The 16,967-nt window shown below is 41.6% G+C and overlaps 1 protein-coding gene across 2 annotated transcripts in view; it reads left to right on the top strand.

Annotated features, from left to right (window-relative positions):
• The window catches only part of RPS6KA2 (ribosomal protein S6 kinase A2), a 2,145,504-nt gene that overhangs the window by 1,355,886 nt on the left and 772,651 nt on the right, over window positions 1-16,967 (top strand). The gene's annotated exons all lie outside the window — the stretch shown is intronic.

Raw genomic sequence — 16,967 nt, 5'->3', positions numbered from 1 at the left:
GTGTGTTCACACTTGCAACAGTTACTACCTTCTGTGGTACAGTTTAAGGCAGGGTTTGCCTTCCTGTTTGTGTTTGGTTGAAACTTGGTTATGTTTCAATGGCACAACCACTGCACTTTTGTGAGTGCTTAAAGTGCATTTGCACATGCATTGTCCATCTTCATGGGTGCCATGACAGTCACCACTTCGCTCTTAAGAAGCATAACATTGGCTTTGGAGACTGACTATGTGTAGCATACTGTTAGCCCTGTTTGTGTGACTATGGTGATCCAGGTCATTGGGGTTGATGAAATCCAACATGCATTGAGCACAGGTGTTGGTACATGAGGAGTCTTCCCAGTTCATAATGGGATAGTTGAGAGTAGCCATTATTATGGTTTTCTGTCTCAAACCTAATATTCCCCATTACAGCACAATATGACATTTGGGAATTCCGAGGCATGGTGGGTGATCTGTCGCAAGGTTTAATTTGGATTCCACTTTGGCACAAAGGTAGTTGCTCAGCATAATGCATCTGAAGTTATACAAGTGCAACTAGCGTGGGGGTGTACATATCCTTCAGGAATATGGACACACCTATGGCCCATGTGTTCCAATAAAGGATAATGGCCAAGAGGTGAGGTATGTGTTATAACATGGTCGTGCAGGGGTGCTCTCTGGAGCGGTGAACCATATCTCAGTCACTGCACAGATATGTTCTCCATGTTAAGGATTGACATACGTAATGTCCATATTGAGTTTCTGAAATGTATCATTGAGTAGCGAGACCCGCAGTTTATTGCTTGGCTGTCCCTGTCACAGCAGTGGACTTTCACTTGAACTTTGCATGATGAAGGCACTATAGGGGAAGCATGAGCCCTAGCCAGTATCCAGATTCCCAGGGGTGACAGGTGCAGGCCCTGTCTGGCAAGCATCATGGTCTGTCAAGCATGTTATCCCAGGCAGAGAGATACTGGATACCCTTTATATTACACCAGTACATTAGACAATTGTGGAACACAATCCTTTGTCCCTGTACTGCAGTATCATTCTGGCCAATGGCAGAATGATACCCAGGCCTTGGGACATACCTGCATGAGCTACAAGACCTGACAGTTCCTACATGTGTGTTTCCATGCAGTCCAGGCTACTGCATCACAGGTCCTGCACAACAACATGGAATATGCCAGAGCCATGTGTATAGTTCAGAAGGTGGTCTGAGTGTATGGGTATATGGCTAATCATGGCAGACAGGCAGCTGACAGTATGTTTGACCTTGTATATCTTGATGTGTAACATAGTTTAGAGTTTGCATTCACAAATGAGTACTGTTGGGCATGCTTCTGGCCACTTGTTCTGAGGTGTGGCACAATTATGCAAACTATATCATACAGTTTGTGTATTTTGTTGTCTGACTATTCCGGCTTGGGAGGTCTCTTGCTTGGCCAGGTACTTAGAAGCCTCTGTGAATGTGTGTGATTTCTGGTGGTATGTGTGGGTGTCCTTACTGTGTTCTGGTAGTCCGGTCCAGTCATGGCTGTAGACTGGACTGCCTTCCAGCTTACCCCTGTAGCTGCATCCCAGACAATGTGTGGGGTGTGGTGTTAGGTGGGTTTGACAGTGTACATGGCATAGATATTACATTCCCCCAGGATGGCCACATACACAAAGCTGATATTAGTAAACACCAGTAGCTGACTAGTTGACATGCCTGTATGAGCATTCAGTACTGCAAGTACTACAAGTACCAAGTACTGTATTTAGTTTACTTATTGCTTATGAAGATGTTTTAGACAGTGATGCTCACAAGTAACTATTAGTGCTATGGACGTGACATCTCTGGCTATTACAGAAACATAGTAGCTACCTTTAGCAGCAATCCTCCTCTGAGGAGCATATCACATCCTGATAGTTGATTGCAGATGATCCAAGTGTCAACAGGTCTGTATCCTTTTCTGGGTATATACTCACATATCCACCAGAACCATGAGCTCTGTTGGGCACAAACACCCACTCTCCAAACAGAGTCAAGTGTCAATAGACTCTGCTGCCACTATCAACATGATCAGGATATAATCAGATAGTGTAAGCCATGACCTATTAAGCAGCTATTACACATGGGCAGCAGTCTCCTACATCTTACACTCCTACTGCAGATGTTACACTGGAGTTAAAGATGATATGCAACCTGTTTCACTACCAGTACTGTGCACAACCTTACATACAGTATTTGCAAGCGGCTGTTAGGTTGGCTATGAGAGGTTAGGCTACACAAAACCTGAAAGTTCAAGCAGTGCATCTCTACTCTCAATATCCACTCTATGTAGGTGTGCACTTAGCCATTTGGCCCAGCCCTGTAACAAGGGTCACTACACATTTGCATAACATGCACAGCTGTTATTGCTTGCAAACGATACTAGAGAGGTGGATATTACATGTCTTATGTGCATGGATAGTTACCTAGCTTTTCCAATTTTCTTTGCTATCATGCTGCTAAACTGTCAGATGACTACAATTCATATGTATCCTGTTATTGAGTATTGTAATTGCCAATAGACATAACTAATGTTTGCATAACATAACAGAAATGCTATGTAAAATGGAATACAGATCTGCCTAAAATACTGTACATTACACAGCTATTGGCACAATATCCCACAATGCAAATCGTATTTGCACAGGAAGCCCACCTTTTGACATGTTCATCTCACTAATACACCCATACATATGTCTACTGTTACAATATATCAACATATACTATCCCCTGTTATAGCACATACTTGTTGGACCAACCCTGACACTGACAGTGGCTGGAAAAGAATTGGTGAATTCCAAGCCCATATATATCATCCCTTGTGGTGTATGAGGAGCTTGCCTTGTGACTTACAGCAGTACACACATAGAATACTACAAGCATTACTACTGCTCAGCAATGCATCACTACAAGATAGCTATTTCCACTATATGCATTGATTACACTGTAATTATTACAGAACAGGTACTACATACACAGACATACTAAATGTTATACATACCTTCTTAGTAATTGGAGGTGTTATTGACTGGTGTATTAATCGTTTTCGGTTTGTGTTTCAGTCTTCTGTTGGGTATTTTGTACTGTTCTGCAAGTAGATACAGATGGTTTGAATGTGTGACAAGGCATCCTTTTATAGTTAGAGATCAGTAACATGTGCTATCCTGATCACCAATTGGTGTTCCAAAGTAGTTAATTACATGCACATCAGCTGTGCAGCTACTGCCTTAGCCAATACCATGGCAACAGTAGAGTATAATTGAGTACTCCACTTGGGCATTGTCCCTTTGCCTTACTTGTGAGGAAGACAGCCTGGAAGTGTTGTTTGAAATCTATTGCAACAGCTGTATGGAGACAAACATAAATATATTGTGTGTAATGCCTAGAAGATTTGGTCTAAATGTGAGTACTGCTGTTATATTTCTGAACATTGCTAACTTGTGCAGGGTTTGTCTGTACCTAATACTTCTGCATATGTTTCAGTCTGGCCAGGATGTTTGACCAGCTCAAGGCTGTATGGCTATGTATGTAATGTTAGGGGGTTTACAGTGTGCTCACCAGACATCTTTAGTTTGGGGTAAATGTGTATCATACTGTGGTGATAATCAGTAATTGGTAACACTTCCTGCTGTAATTACTTTTCAACCCTCTGAAACAGGATTAGTTCAAACAAACCCTGTAACATTAGCTGTTGCATTGTATAACAGCAACTATTTCACATAGGGCCATGTTAGTGTGTCTCTGTCCAGTTATGTTAAGGTTTCAGATGTCGTACAGTAGGTGAATAATTGGTTATGGTATGAAAGTATGAATTGTTGTAATTATTTTGGGTGTGGGGGAGATGGTGGGTGTACATAGCAGATGCAGGTGTGTAGGAATTGCTTTTATACATATTCTATATGTGTGTGGGGTTCTTTCCCTATGTGAACACCTATCCCTTAGTGGACTAATACTATGGTAATTGCAGGCTGATTCATTAAGGCACTGCTAAATGCTTCCTGTGTAGCATGCAGGTAATGTTAGCCCTTGAATCCTTTTGGCAATACATCGGAATGTAATAAAGTTTTGCTAAATGAAAGATGTCTGTGTATTTCTGTCATGGATATTTGCAGTCATTGTAGTTGTGTTGGTGACTAACGCTATTTGGCTCATGTCCATAGTACCTATGCCAGTTGTGTGTTCAGACAGGTTAAAACACAAAAGGGAGGATTGTGTGGAAATAGGACAAACCGCCATGTACGCAATGAAAGGTGTATGCTATATACATATACATATATATATATATATATATATATATATATATATATATTTATATATATATATATATAGTGTAATAGTGTATTGCCATATACTCTTCATATGTTATCAGAATGTGTGATTGCTATGGTCTGTGTTATACTCAGATTTGAACACTTCAGATGCTGTATACACACATGAATGTATGTATGTATGTATATATATATATATATATATATATATATATGTATATATATATATATGTATATAGATATATAATATATATTATTGCATACGTTTATATGTACCTCCATAGATGTGTAGATGTTTTTAACCTGTCTATATATCTACATATATATATGTACATCTCTATATATCGACATGCATATGTCTCTCTCTATATATATATATATATATATATATATATATATATATATATATGTATATAGCATAAACCTTTCATTGCATACATGGCGGTTTGCCCTATTTCCATAAAATCCTCCCTTTTGTGTTTTAACCTGTCTGAATACACAACTGGCATAGGTACATCTCAAGTAGCTTAGTGGTAGGTTACTCTGAGGATGGTGTACATGGTTGCGGGTTCTAATCCTGGAAGTGGTTATTATTTTACCTCTCAGAGTAGGCACTGGTAGGGAAAGTGTGATTAACGCACATTTAAGCGGTTGTAAGCAGGTTTGCCCATGTTCTGCACGACGTTAAGCAAAGGTTAAACCTGTGAAGTGCTTATCCATTTAACCATGTTTAAGCACCGCTTACCATCGCGCAAACCCCCACAAAAACCGCTTAAAAGTGCTTTAATCAACCTGCATCAACAGCCCTTATTCTGGCCCTCAAAATAAATGAACAGCCCTTGCAGGTCATGAACCCGGTACCATGAACACCACAGTAACTGACTTTACCACTAAGGCATCTGAGATGTGTACAGATGTTATGGGGTTTGGAATATACATTTCACTATGGGCATTCCTTACTACTGAAAACAAATGTGACAGTCAGTTGGTGTACATATGTATGATACATGTCAATGTTCATATGTTTGTGGAATTAAGTGTTGCAATGTGATCTGACAGGGTGCATTATGGATTTGAATGGTTCTTGTTTTGTGTCCATTTTATATTGTCCACATACTGCATGTTCACTTATTGAACATCCAACCCAGTATCTCCTTGATGCATGATGTCATTACCCATTATTCCTCCCCCACCCCAATCTCCACATACACAACAACCATCCTTTCTATGGTGAATTAAGTTAATATTAATAGTTATAATAGCAGAGCTGCATGTGTTTTGTGTACAGTTCATTTCCTTTGGATTGCTTCTGTGTCACAAAATGTGTTCATAGATGTTTATATATATATGTATATATATATATATATATATATATATATATATATATATATATGGCTATAGATGTAACTGTATATGTATATATATATATATATATATATATATATATATATATATAGCATTCATTTGTAAAAGTTATACATATGTAGACTTGTATATGTTGATTCACAAACTATAGTACATTACAATGTACTGTACATATGTACACAAAGTGACTGTCCCATTTGTGGTCAGTACTGTGGAATACCTATAGTATAAGGTGTAGTCTAAAGACCATGAAACATGTATACACCTCAGATGGCTTAGTGGTAAGTCCCATGACTATGGTGTGCATGGTCCAGGGTTCAACACCTGCAATGCTTTAAAAATGTTTTTTACTCCAGAATAAGGCTCATTTAAGCAGTTGTAAGCATGTTTAAAAGTGTTTGTGTGACATTACAGCAGCAGTTAAACACAGTTAAACAAACTTTAAAAAGTTATAACCTGTGCACGCAAACATGGCCACATCTGCTAACTACTCAGGATATATACATTTCAGTGAAGTAACATCACACTATGTACTTACATAACATTACATTCTCTGTTGACTTTGCTCTCCAGCACACATGGGTATATATGAGTGTTTCAGATGTTTATTATACTGAAGAATACTACCTAAATATGCAAGCTGTGGTTAAGGTATACTTTTGAACATGAAAAACATCTCTGACTTTATTGGGATTTGAACCACGAATACACAGATACTATGTAAATGCCGTAACCATTTTGGCTATGCTTGACAGAGGTTCATTTACTTCATCAATGGTGCAGAGAAAGCCAACACACTGTAGCTACGCTACTAAATGCCCTTGGGCAGATAGCCTACTACCTATCTGTGAACCTCTAAAGTGCAGGCCATCACAGACATAATATGTGAATAAACAGAGCTTTCAGATCACAATATACAGTGAAAAATCACCATGTAGTCAGAAAATAGTTAAGTACAGCAAGAACATACAGAACACTGATACTTAATCACTCCAAAAGTCTATCTTGGAAGCTAGAAGACTTGTATAAGTTTAAGGCTTTCTACTGCTTACCAGTAGGTTACCTACAGGAAAGATGAGAAAAAGCACAGATGGGAAACATGCATGCAGCAATACCATACTGGCTTGCATGTGTCAGCCTTAGGCTTTGGAATACTGGCCAAGGCTATTGGCACCCCTATGGTGCCTTTTTTAGTAAAGTCTCAAAGGTGAATACCACCTCCGTAAACAGCACAACAGCAAAATAAATGAGGATTATGCTACTCAACACCAGGGGTTGTAATCACAACATGCACGCACGCACAGCACTCCTCAGTATGGACAACATCAAAATCTGTGCAGTAACTGAGACCTGTTTTAAGGCTCCTGAGAGCACACCAGCACTACCAGACTACAACCCATACCACACATTTTGGCCACAGAACATGGACTGACACAGACATGGAGGGGGTGTATCCATATTCATCAGGGATACCTGGGGCAGCATGATACCTCTGAGATCATCCATGTGCAGCTAACATCAGCCACAACTGCAATGCAAGCTGTAGCCTGCTACAGATCACCCTCCATGACCCAGGACCACCACTCCACCTACCTGGAGACAGTGGAAAACATGACAGTCCTACTGAACACCCTGGTATTGGTCTTTGTTGACTACTCTACCATTAACTGGGAAACTTACTCAAGTACTCACTTCCAGGCCCAGTATTTCCTAGAATTTATCACCTCATATGCCCTGTATCAGATGGTAAACTCCCTAACCAGAGGTAGAAACATACTAGAAGTGGTAATCACCAACATGGGGCGACAGGTGCACCACAGCAGAGGTAAACCGGTCACTGGTTAGATCTGACCATGAACTATTCACTGATGATTTCCACACCCAACCATCTCCCCCACCCAAGGAAACCACAGTGAATACCTTTCCTACAGCTAAATTCACACTACTAAAGACAGAGGTGGGAGGTTTCACAGCCCCCACACTAAGGGAAAACACTGCTCAAGATACAGAAATATTTACAAATGCACTCTATAAGCACCTACAAGAATGTATGGATCATGCCATCACTGATAAACCAAGACTCACTCCTCCAAGACAAGGACACCAGTCTGGTGGACCCCTGCAATAAACAGGCTATACAACAGAAGTAGGACAGTAGTCCAGAAAAACAGCAAATCCCAAGAAGGGCAGACATCCGTGACCAGTATTAGTAAGAAACTTAGGTCCCTCATGAAATCATCCAAGGCTAACATCAACAGGAAAATAGGCAAGGATTCAAAAGTTAACCACAAAGCCTTCTTTGGCTATGACAAGGATCTAAGTGGTAAGAAACAGATTTGCACTGTGCTGGTGCAATACAGCACAAAATAGACTGACCCTACTGATATCACCAACATCCTTGCAGATACATTCATTGCAAACTTCACCCCCTAAAGAGCCCACAACAATACCTGAAAAGTACAGTATCCCAGACATCAGAGACACACAGGTGGAAATAGCCCTCTCAAATGGCAAAACACAGCATCAATGGAGAAAGATGGTGTCCCAGACTGCATCTTGCAAACAGACAAACTAACCCCCTACCTAATTAAGCTTTTCAACCTCAGCGTCTACACAGGCTACATGCCCATACAATGGTGCATAGCAATGGTTATTCCACTCCACCAAGGTGGAAACACAACTGACCATGGTAACTACCACCACATAAGCCTGACTAGCCTGGTCTGCAAAGCTATGGAGCACATCCTTGTGGCACTCATTAACAAAGACATTGGTAACCTCCAAACACTTGACCCAACCCAGGTCAGCTTGGTTGAGTGCAGTGCATGCCTACTGAACCTGTTTGACATCTTACAGACAGTCACCAAGACGTTAGATGAGGGGAGAGGTGGTTCACACATACTACCTGGACCTCGCCAAGGCTTTTGACACCATTCCCCACTCAGGTGTTATTGATAAACTCACCAGCCTGTACATAAACCCATACATCACAAGATGGGCTGCCAACAGGCTTACACACAGAACCCACATGGTAAGACTAGCAGCCTCCAGGTCCAACTCTTAACCAATCACAATTGGTGTCACACAGGACTCAGTCCTGGGACCCCTACTGTTTGGCATATACTTCTCAGAGGTACAGGCAAACACAGGTGGACTACGGCATACCATGTTTGGCAATGACTGCAAACTGGGAGCCATAATTGACAGTCCAGCTGACACAGACATCCTTCAAGGGGCCTCACAGAGACCGACACAGGGTGTCAAAGTCATGGCCTTTAGCTAAGTGCCACAAACTGCATGGTCATTCCATTTGGGAAAAACTAAACACCCACATAATAACACATAAGTGTCAGCCACTTTAATACAGACAAGGTAATAGGGGATCTGGGGACTAAGGTAGATAGTGAGCTCTCCTTTGACAATCATATCTCCAAAGTAGTTAGGACATCCTTCTATGTAGGCCATCTGATTACTAAAGGGTTCGCATCTAGACATACTGAGGTTATAGTGCCCCTTTACTCATCACTCATCAGTCCCATTATAGAGTATAATAACCCATTTGGGATGTACCTCAGAAGACACTTCCGACAGCTGGAAGGTACACGAACGTAGAGGATTACTGAACTCAAACATATGTCCTATGCAGCCAGACTGAATAAACTCCTGCTTTACTCAGTAGCATCTCATTTACTCAGAGATGATCTCTGCTGGCCAACAAAGCCATATCCAACTCAGGCTTAATGGATATGCTCCACCTATGGGAATCCATGTCACAGTGAGCCACATGCTGTAGTGAGCAAAACCTTGCCACAACAATAACTAGAAGATGCTGGAGGGACAGATTCCTGTCACAGAAACTCCCCATCCTTTGGAACAACATCCCTAATTGCATTATACAGAGCCCTTCACTAACACTCTTCAAAAGAATCCTTGAAGAGTGGATGGGGAACAGTAGATACACCCCAGGGATCCTGCCATTGGCTTTGCTCCACAAAGGGACAGTTAATTAATCAATGGAGTGGCAAAAGCGGATACATTTTGGCTAGGTTTATGAATTCCCTTGGGCAGTTAGCAGGTACCTACCTATGAACCTATACATACAGTATCAGCACATGCTGATAGCTTAATTTACTGTTCAGGTGTTGACTTACCTTGTGCCAATAGCAGTTGTGCGTGCAATAGTTGAGGGTTGCCTATGTTGGATGCACACAGTAGACTGCCTATACATGAAAATTTACAGGTAGTCTTGTGTGTGTGCCATCCATTTTTACTGTGTGCAGGTGGAGAAAGGTGTCAGTACCTAGGTGCCTACACTGTCAGTGTGTGTGTGCTATACGTTCCCTCCTTGCCAAGGCATGGGCATACTGGGCACACCTCCGTCTGCCTACTGGGGCTGGCTCAGGGTGTTCATGGTCTGAGTACCTCTGTGCCTGTGGGGCCTTTGGCAATGGTGGTGGGCTGTGAGGGCCTTTACCATTCTGTCCCTGCTGCAGCTCTTTCCACAGATCATATTGTGTAGCATGGCACATACTATGAAGATGTGGGCACATGTGCCTGGAGAGTACTGCAAGACTCCACCAGATATGTCCAAGCAATGGAACCGTGATTTAAGCATCCCAAACACATGCTCTATGATGATTCTGGTTTGTGCGTGTGCCTCATTATGGTGTTCTTGCATGGGTGTGTGTGCATTTCTGATGGGAGTCATCAGCCACGGTTCCAGTGCATAGCCAGCAACCCCCACCAGGTGGCCATATGTGATGCCCCCCCTGGCAAATACCTGATGCAGCTGTGAGGCATGCCAGATGTGGGAGTCGTGATAGCTTCCAGGGCTGCCAGCACACACATCCATGATAATGCCCTGGGCATTGCATATGACCTGGCAGTTGATGGAGGGGTATCCCTTGTGGTTTATGTAGCGCCTACCCTGTTCACCAGGTGGTGACTTGATGTGTATGTGTGTGCAGTCTATTGTACCCAGTATCTCTGGGTATTCTGCCACATGGTGGAAGAGATGCATATTGCTGGCCAACTCCTCCTGCATTCGGGGGAAGTATATGTGCTCATTAGCATGTGGTAACATGGCATCCAGGAAATGGTGAAGTACCCTGGATGCTGATGCCTGTGAGATCCCCATGATATCCCCAGTTGGCCTTTGAAAGGTACCTGTAGCTAATATTCTCAGGCTTACACATACCTCCGTATCCACTGGAATGGGTTCCCCTCTGTTTGTTCTGGCTCTGAGGCGTGGCTGGCACAGCTCCACAAGTTGCTGTAGGATGTCCCTGTCCACCCTGTAATGTTCTACTATCTACAGATCATGTAGCCCCTGGTAGTTTACCCTGGGTCTGAACACTCTTCTCCTCCTCTGGTGCCTGAGGTGGTTGTCAGCATCATCCTCCACACCACCTTCAGTCTCCAACACATGCTGGTGGATCAAAGCTATGGCAGCCCCTAACATGTACATATTAAAAGTTCCTCGTCTGTATACACCAATGGTGCAGAGTGTATGGGAATACACAAGTGTGTATGTGAGGTGCTTTCACACTTTATACTATTGTGCTATGGATGCTGCTGATGTCATTGGGTGTGTATGAGCAATTCCAGCTGCAGGGTATCTTAATTATGGGTTTTACAGTGAGTACTGCAAGTGTGAGGCCTGTAATGTGGATTTATGCTTGCCTGCCTTGATTAATCTGTTGCCCTTTAATTCACTTTTAAACCTGGATCCCCTCCCATTGTCATGCATGCATCCAACTGCCAACTTTCTTGTTTTGCAGTCATGTGTTGCAAAATTTGTCTTGTAGCTGATATAATGCAATTCTGCTTTGTTCTGCTGTGACACTTTACTGTTTTCTTTGCAGTACAGCCCCTCCCCTTTCCTGTTTTGCAGGTAACTGCTTGCAGCCTTGTTAGCTGTTTTCAATGGCCCACTTTGGTTCCTAGGTGTTAATTAGTCATTTGTACTCCAATTTCCCTGCTGAAGCATTTCCTTATTTTTTTCCTATATCCTTCCTGTTTCAGCTAAACCCATTTACCAAGTTTAAGCATGTTTTAATCTCCGTTCACATGCATACTCGGTTACCTTGTGTGCTCTCAGCTAAGCAAAGCTATAGCCAGTTCAACACACCCCTTTCCTGCAGCTTTGCTTAGCTACGGGCAAACTGGATTAGCAATGCTCCAATGTGCTTACAGAAAAGGTGACACACCCGCCTCTTGATGTCATCTTTATCTCAAGGGCATACCTCGGTGTTATAACGCTACACTGTGAGGTGCATCCTTACACCAGCAGGGAATCTGTGATTTACTATTACTCCTCTGATTTGCATGGCATTGCCTACTAATTCCTAGCTACCATGCGTAACACTGTCACAGCCCCTTAGCAACCCTTGCACCATGGTATGGTGTAGCATGCCTGCCATTGACTATTATAGGGAAATCGTATGTGTTACATTGCACTTTTATTCTATATTTTTCTATTTTCCTTGCAATCCCGTTTGTGCACCGCTTCCCTGTGCTTAAACTTTGTGATAGTGCGAAAAAAAAATTAAATGTTATTTTTATATTTTGTACATGTTTTTTATGCCATTGGCTATATATTTAGCTATTGGCATATATTAACAATATAATACATGTTTGGTCAGCTGTCATGGCTCCAACTTTATGTTTGCAAAAATGTAAACCATTTTTTACGGTTTACATTTCTGCATGCTTACACTATGCCTGCACCACTTCCTGGATCGCTTCATGCCTTCATTTGCATGCTACAGTGCTGCACATGGGGTAATTAGCATACAGAGGCCGGGAGCTGTGCGGGCGTAGCGTACGCAGGTAGTGCATGTGGAAACAGCTCGCACCTGGATCACTCGCCGACCATATTTGGTGTTGGAACGCCGACGCTATGCCTGCACCTGGCGCAAGCTTCATGAATCCCGGGGTATTTGTATTTATACATACATGCATTATATATGCATACATCTGTATATGAAGATGCTGACAAGAGAAGACCTGTGGCATGTCGTGTTTTTTCTGATCTTTTTGCAGCTGAGTGCATAGGAAGCAAACTCTCCTGCTACCATCTTCATCTCTTTTGCAACTGTTTTAGATACCTTTAAACCAATCTCGAGATCTATATTCTACAAGTCACTCTGAAAATGCATTTTGGACCTTATCACCCTCTCTGTGAATATGTATTTTCTTCTGTCAGTCTCAAATCGTGCCCCATCTTACTTATTCCTGAATTTCTGAAAAAAAGAAAACTATATGACAGAGTCTATGGTTCATGTAGCACAATTGCTAATTCTTATGTGCTCAGAAAGACAGTTTCCATTCCTTTTCCTTTTGTCCCCAAAGCCCTATGACTTCCCTGGTTAGTCCCCATTTCTCCATTTGTCTCATTAGAATGTCTTACCTACATTGCACAGTGCTGGTTATAATACAAACTGTGGGATTTTTGCTAGTGAAGTATCGTATTAGTTTAACTGCATCGTGCACTGTTGCTCCTACTACATTGTTAATCAGATCCGAGCTGCACTGACCTAGTTCAACATTGTTATTTTGCCTTTATTCAACTGTAAAGGCAGTTGTTCTGAATACCAGCCATTGTATTACATGACTTGTACAGATTATGGTAAAACAGAAAATACTCAGGCTCTAAGCATAAAATCTAAAAGACTAAGGCTATAAGCATCTTCAAGAAACCCTCAAGAAGATGAATGGATGAGCTCAGGTCATCTGTGTATATATCAATGTTAGTTAGGGCAGTCAAATCTATGACATTTGGCATTTGCAGGATAAATATGAAATGCAACGTTGGACTGGATGAGTTAGAGTTGGTAAATACAAAGGTCTGGAATATGGTTGCAGGCAGAATATTTTCCAGATAATCACATATACACATCACTTATAAGGAATGTTTTACAACTAGTGGTTGCATGTTCACATGTCAAAAGAATCCAGAATTCGCAAGGTAATGCTATTCTTTTATTGTACTTGTTAACATAAGACTGTAGAATAGCATTTACTTTAAGCCACTGCAACTAAAATGTATATGTCTGTCTGAAGAAACGTATGGGATATAGTATTTTATTTTCTCAGCTAAGTATTTGGTCTATAGAGAAGAATGATTGAATGAGGTAGAAACTAAGCTGGGTCATATATTTTCCTTTTTCCAAACCTATTGTTCTGGGTTCAAATTAAGCTAAGAATTAAAAAAAGGTTAGTATGCACCAGATTTAGTTTGCATAAAGACAGATTTTATTAAACTATTAAAATATTAAATTAGTATACTTGAACAGCCAATAATTAAAGTGTTGCACAGTGTTAACAAGGCAGAAACAGTTGTCCTGGTCCACTTCAACAAACACACAACACCGAATGACACGTGATGACCTTTATTAATCTTCCATAAATATGATTGTTAACCAATAGTTATAAATTTCAACCAAAAACATGACACAGTAATAATAACATCCATGAAAGAAAACTAACTAAAATAACCATAAGGGCAGCGCAACCGCTCACCCTTGATAAGCAGCGTCCCCCACCTGCTCACTCATCTTTGCACTAACAAGGCAGCGTTACCCCACTCACCTTCAATTTATTGAATTACACCACCATCCATATAAGCAGCTCAGTTTGCTTATTAACTTGTCCACCAGAGTAACCACTCACTTTCTTTCCAAACTTATTGAATTGCACATCCATCATCAGAGGGGGAGCAGAAGAGGGCAAGCCTGCCCCTCTTCTCCACCTTCCCAAACTGAAATAACCACAATAAAAAAGGGGAAGGGCGGGAGGGTAGTAAGTTCATGCCAAAATGTGACTCATACCTCAGTTACACTTGACAAAACCCTCTAAGCCCCTCCCTACCCTTACCTCATTTCCTGTAAACATCCCTCCATCCCATTTAACCCTATTCTCCCCTTATTCTCTTCATTCCTGCTAGTCTATGTAACTGGCCCCATTTGAAGATGTCCCAGGACAAAATGGTCTGTTCCAAACCTCATTTGTCCTGGTCCACTTCAATAAACACACAACACCGAATGACATTTGATGACCTTTATTAAATTTCCATAAATATGATTCTTAACCAATAGTTATAAATTTCAACCAAAAACATGACACCAGTGATAATAACATCCATGAAAGAAAACATAAAATAACTGTAAGGGCAGCGTAACCGCTCACCCCTGATAAGCAGCATCCCTCACTTGCTCACTTATCTTTTGCACTAACAAGGCAGCATTCCCCTGCTCACCATCAATTTATTGCATTACACCACCATCCATATAAGCAGCTCAGTTTGCTTATTAACTTGTCCACCAGAGCAACCACTCACTTTCTTTCCAAACTTATTGAATTGCACATCCATCACCAGATGGGGAACAGAAGAGGGCAAGCCTGCCCCTCTTCTCCACCCACCAGCCTGACCAGGCTGTTCCCCCTCTTCCTCCAAAGCTTCTATCCTAAGGCCAAACATCATTCGGTGCACCCATTTTCTATACTCCAGCTATATAATTAAGACAAGCCCTCATCTGCAAAGAAACACAAAACCATACCTTTGTTAAGCCTCCTTCAAAGACATGGTACCCAAATCCTGACTATCCCTTAGAACACCTGCATACTTGCAATGCTGGAAAACCTCACTATCCCAAACCAGTGTAAATTCAACTGTGCCTCAATGAACCCAAATAAACTAATATTAACCTCAACCCCACTGTACTGCACCAAAACAACCATTGAGACAGAATTCATTACCTTTCACCTCAGTACCTTCAAGGCTTTGCTCACTCTGCTAACTGCCCTCTACAACCTCATTGCATACCACTCTGATGACCAAAACATCTCCTGTGACCGGTGTATTCTGAACAGCAGGAATAGCCACCCCGAAAAATCCATTACCTTCCAAATTCACTTCCTTTAAGCCCTGACTGCTTACATTTGCAAAAGAAAGAACACTGTAAATGCATGACACTCACCCATCAAACTTTCTTAAAGGCATTAAACCATGTCAAAAAGCACCCTTATTCTTCTAACTGCCCCCATTACACTGCCCTATCTCCCTTATCTCAACCCAACTCCACCTTACCTGCATAAAATCCTTTCACAGCCAAAGCAGTAAACATGCAACAGCATCAGTGACCTTCAATAAGCACCAAAAGGAAAATGATACCAACTGAAGATGGTGCAAGTAATCACTATAGAGAGATAAGTTAAATATAAATATACCTTACCTGCATCACCTATAGCTTTCCATATGAAACAATCTAATTGTTTGCTGAACATTCATGAGACTAACCCTGCAAAATATCCTCACAACTCCCTGCAAAAAGTGGTAAGGTCTGATTAGCTCACTGTTGCCATATACAGTAGAAGAAACTTTTTACCTACTCTCTTGCAATTTAATCTACCAATTCAGTCTGTATGACAGCAACTTGTGTAAACAATAATAACCCCAATTCCCCCAACTAAATGGAGTCATGAAACATCCATGTAGCAGCAGCCCTCATAACCATGAAAAACAACCATCTTCCATAATCAAAAAAATGCATATAACCCTAAATTAACTCCCTACTACCCCAAATCTGCCTGTCCTCCCATTTCCACTGCCTCTATACCTACAATCCCACCCCTGTAGTCCAAAATAATGGTTAACAGCACTAAAGTCACACAGCCCACCGCCACCAATGACCACTTCCTTAACCTTTCGTATAAGACATCTGCTAGCCATCAGAGGCGACCAGCCTAAACTAAACAATTAAGATCCTTCCTTCAAACTCCTCCCTGCCAATATCTTAATCCCCAAATTTGCTGTTGCCTCCATAATTAATAACAAATACATTGAAACCCACCCTATCTACATGCTCAAACCCCAACTATTAACTGCCACACCACTCTACCAGAAAGCTCAGCCTATTAAACCTTACCCAATGACGCTCAATAAATCCCATGCAAACTAATAACACTGCCTGATATACAGAAACTAAAGAGCTACAAATATTCATAACCCGTCCTTGTCCCTAGCTTATGCCAACCATGCTAACTGTCAAAGCTTCAAATTCCTCAGCTGAACCCATTGTCCGCTCCTATACCCAAAAAGTATAAAAACTCCACTGTCATGCCCCCAAAACATGCCCCAAAGTCATGTTACAATAATTCCGTTCTTTATAGCCACCCCAACTCCCCTTGAAAACCACCAATCCTGCTTCACCCTGCCTATAAGTTAACCTGAGTCACTTTTCAGCACCCTACCACAAATCTGACATGTCAAGTTAAGTACTTACCAAAGTAGGCTTAGCCACCATCACCTCTCAAGAGCA

This window comes from Protopterus annectens, chromosome 1.part0 (genome assembly GCF_019279795.1).
Source record: "Protopterus annectens isolate FY-2018-M chromosome 1.part0, PAN1.0, whole genome shotgun sequence".
Taxonomy (NCBI): Eukaryota; Metazoa; Chordata; order Ceratodontiformes; family Protopteridae; genus Protopterus; species Protopterus annectens.
The sequence above is the reverse complement of the archived record's forward strand: the minus strand, read 5'-3'. Positions and strand labels throughout refer to the sequence as shown.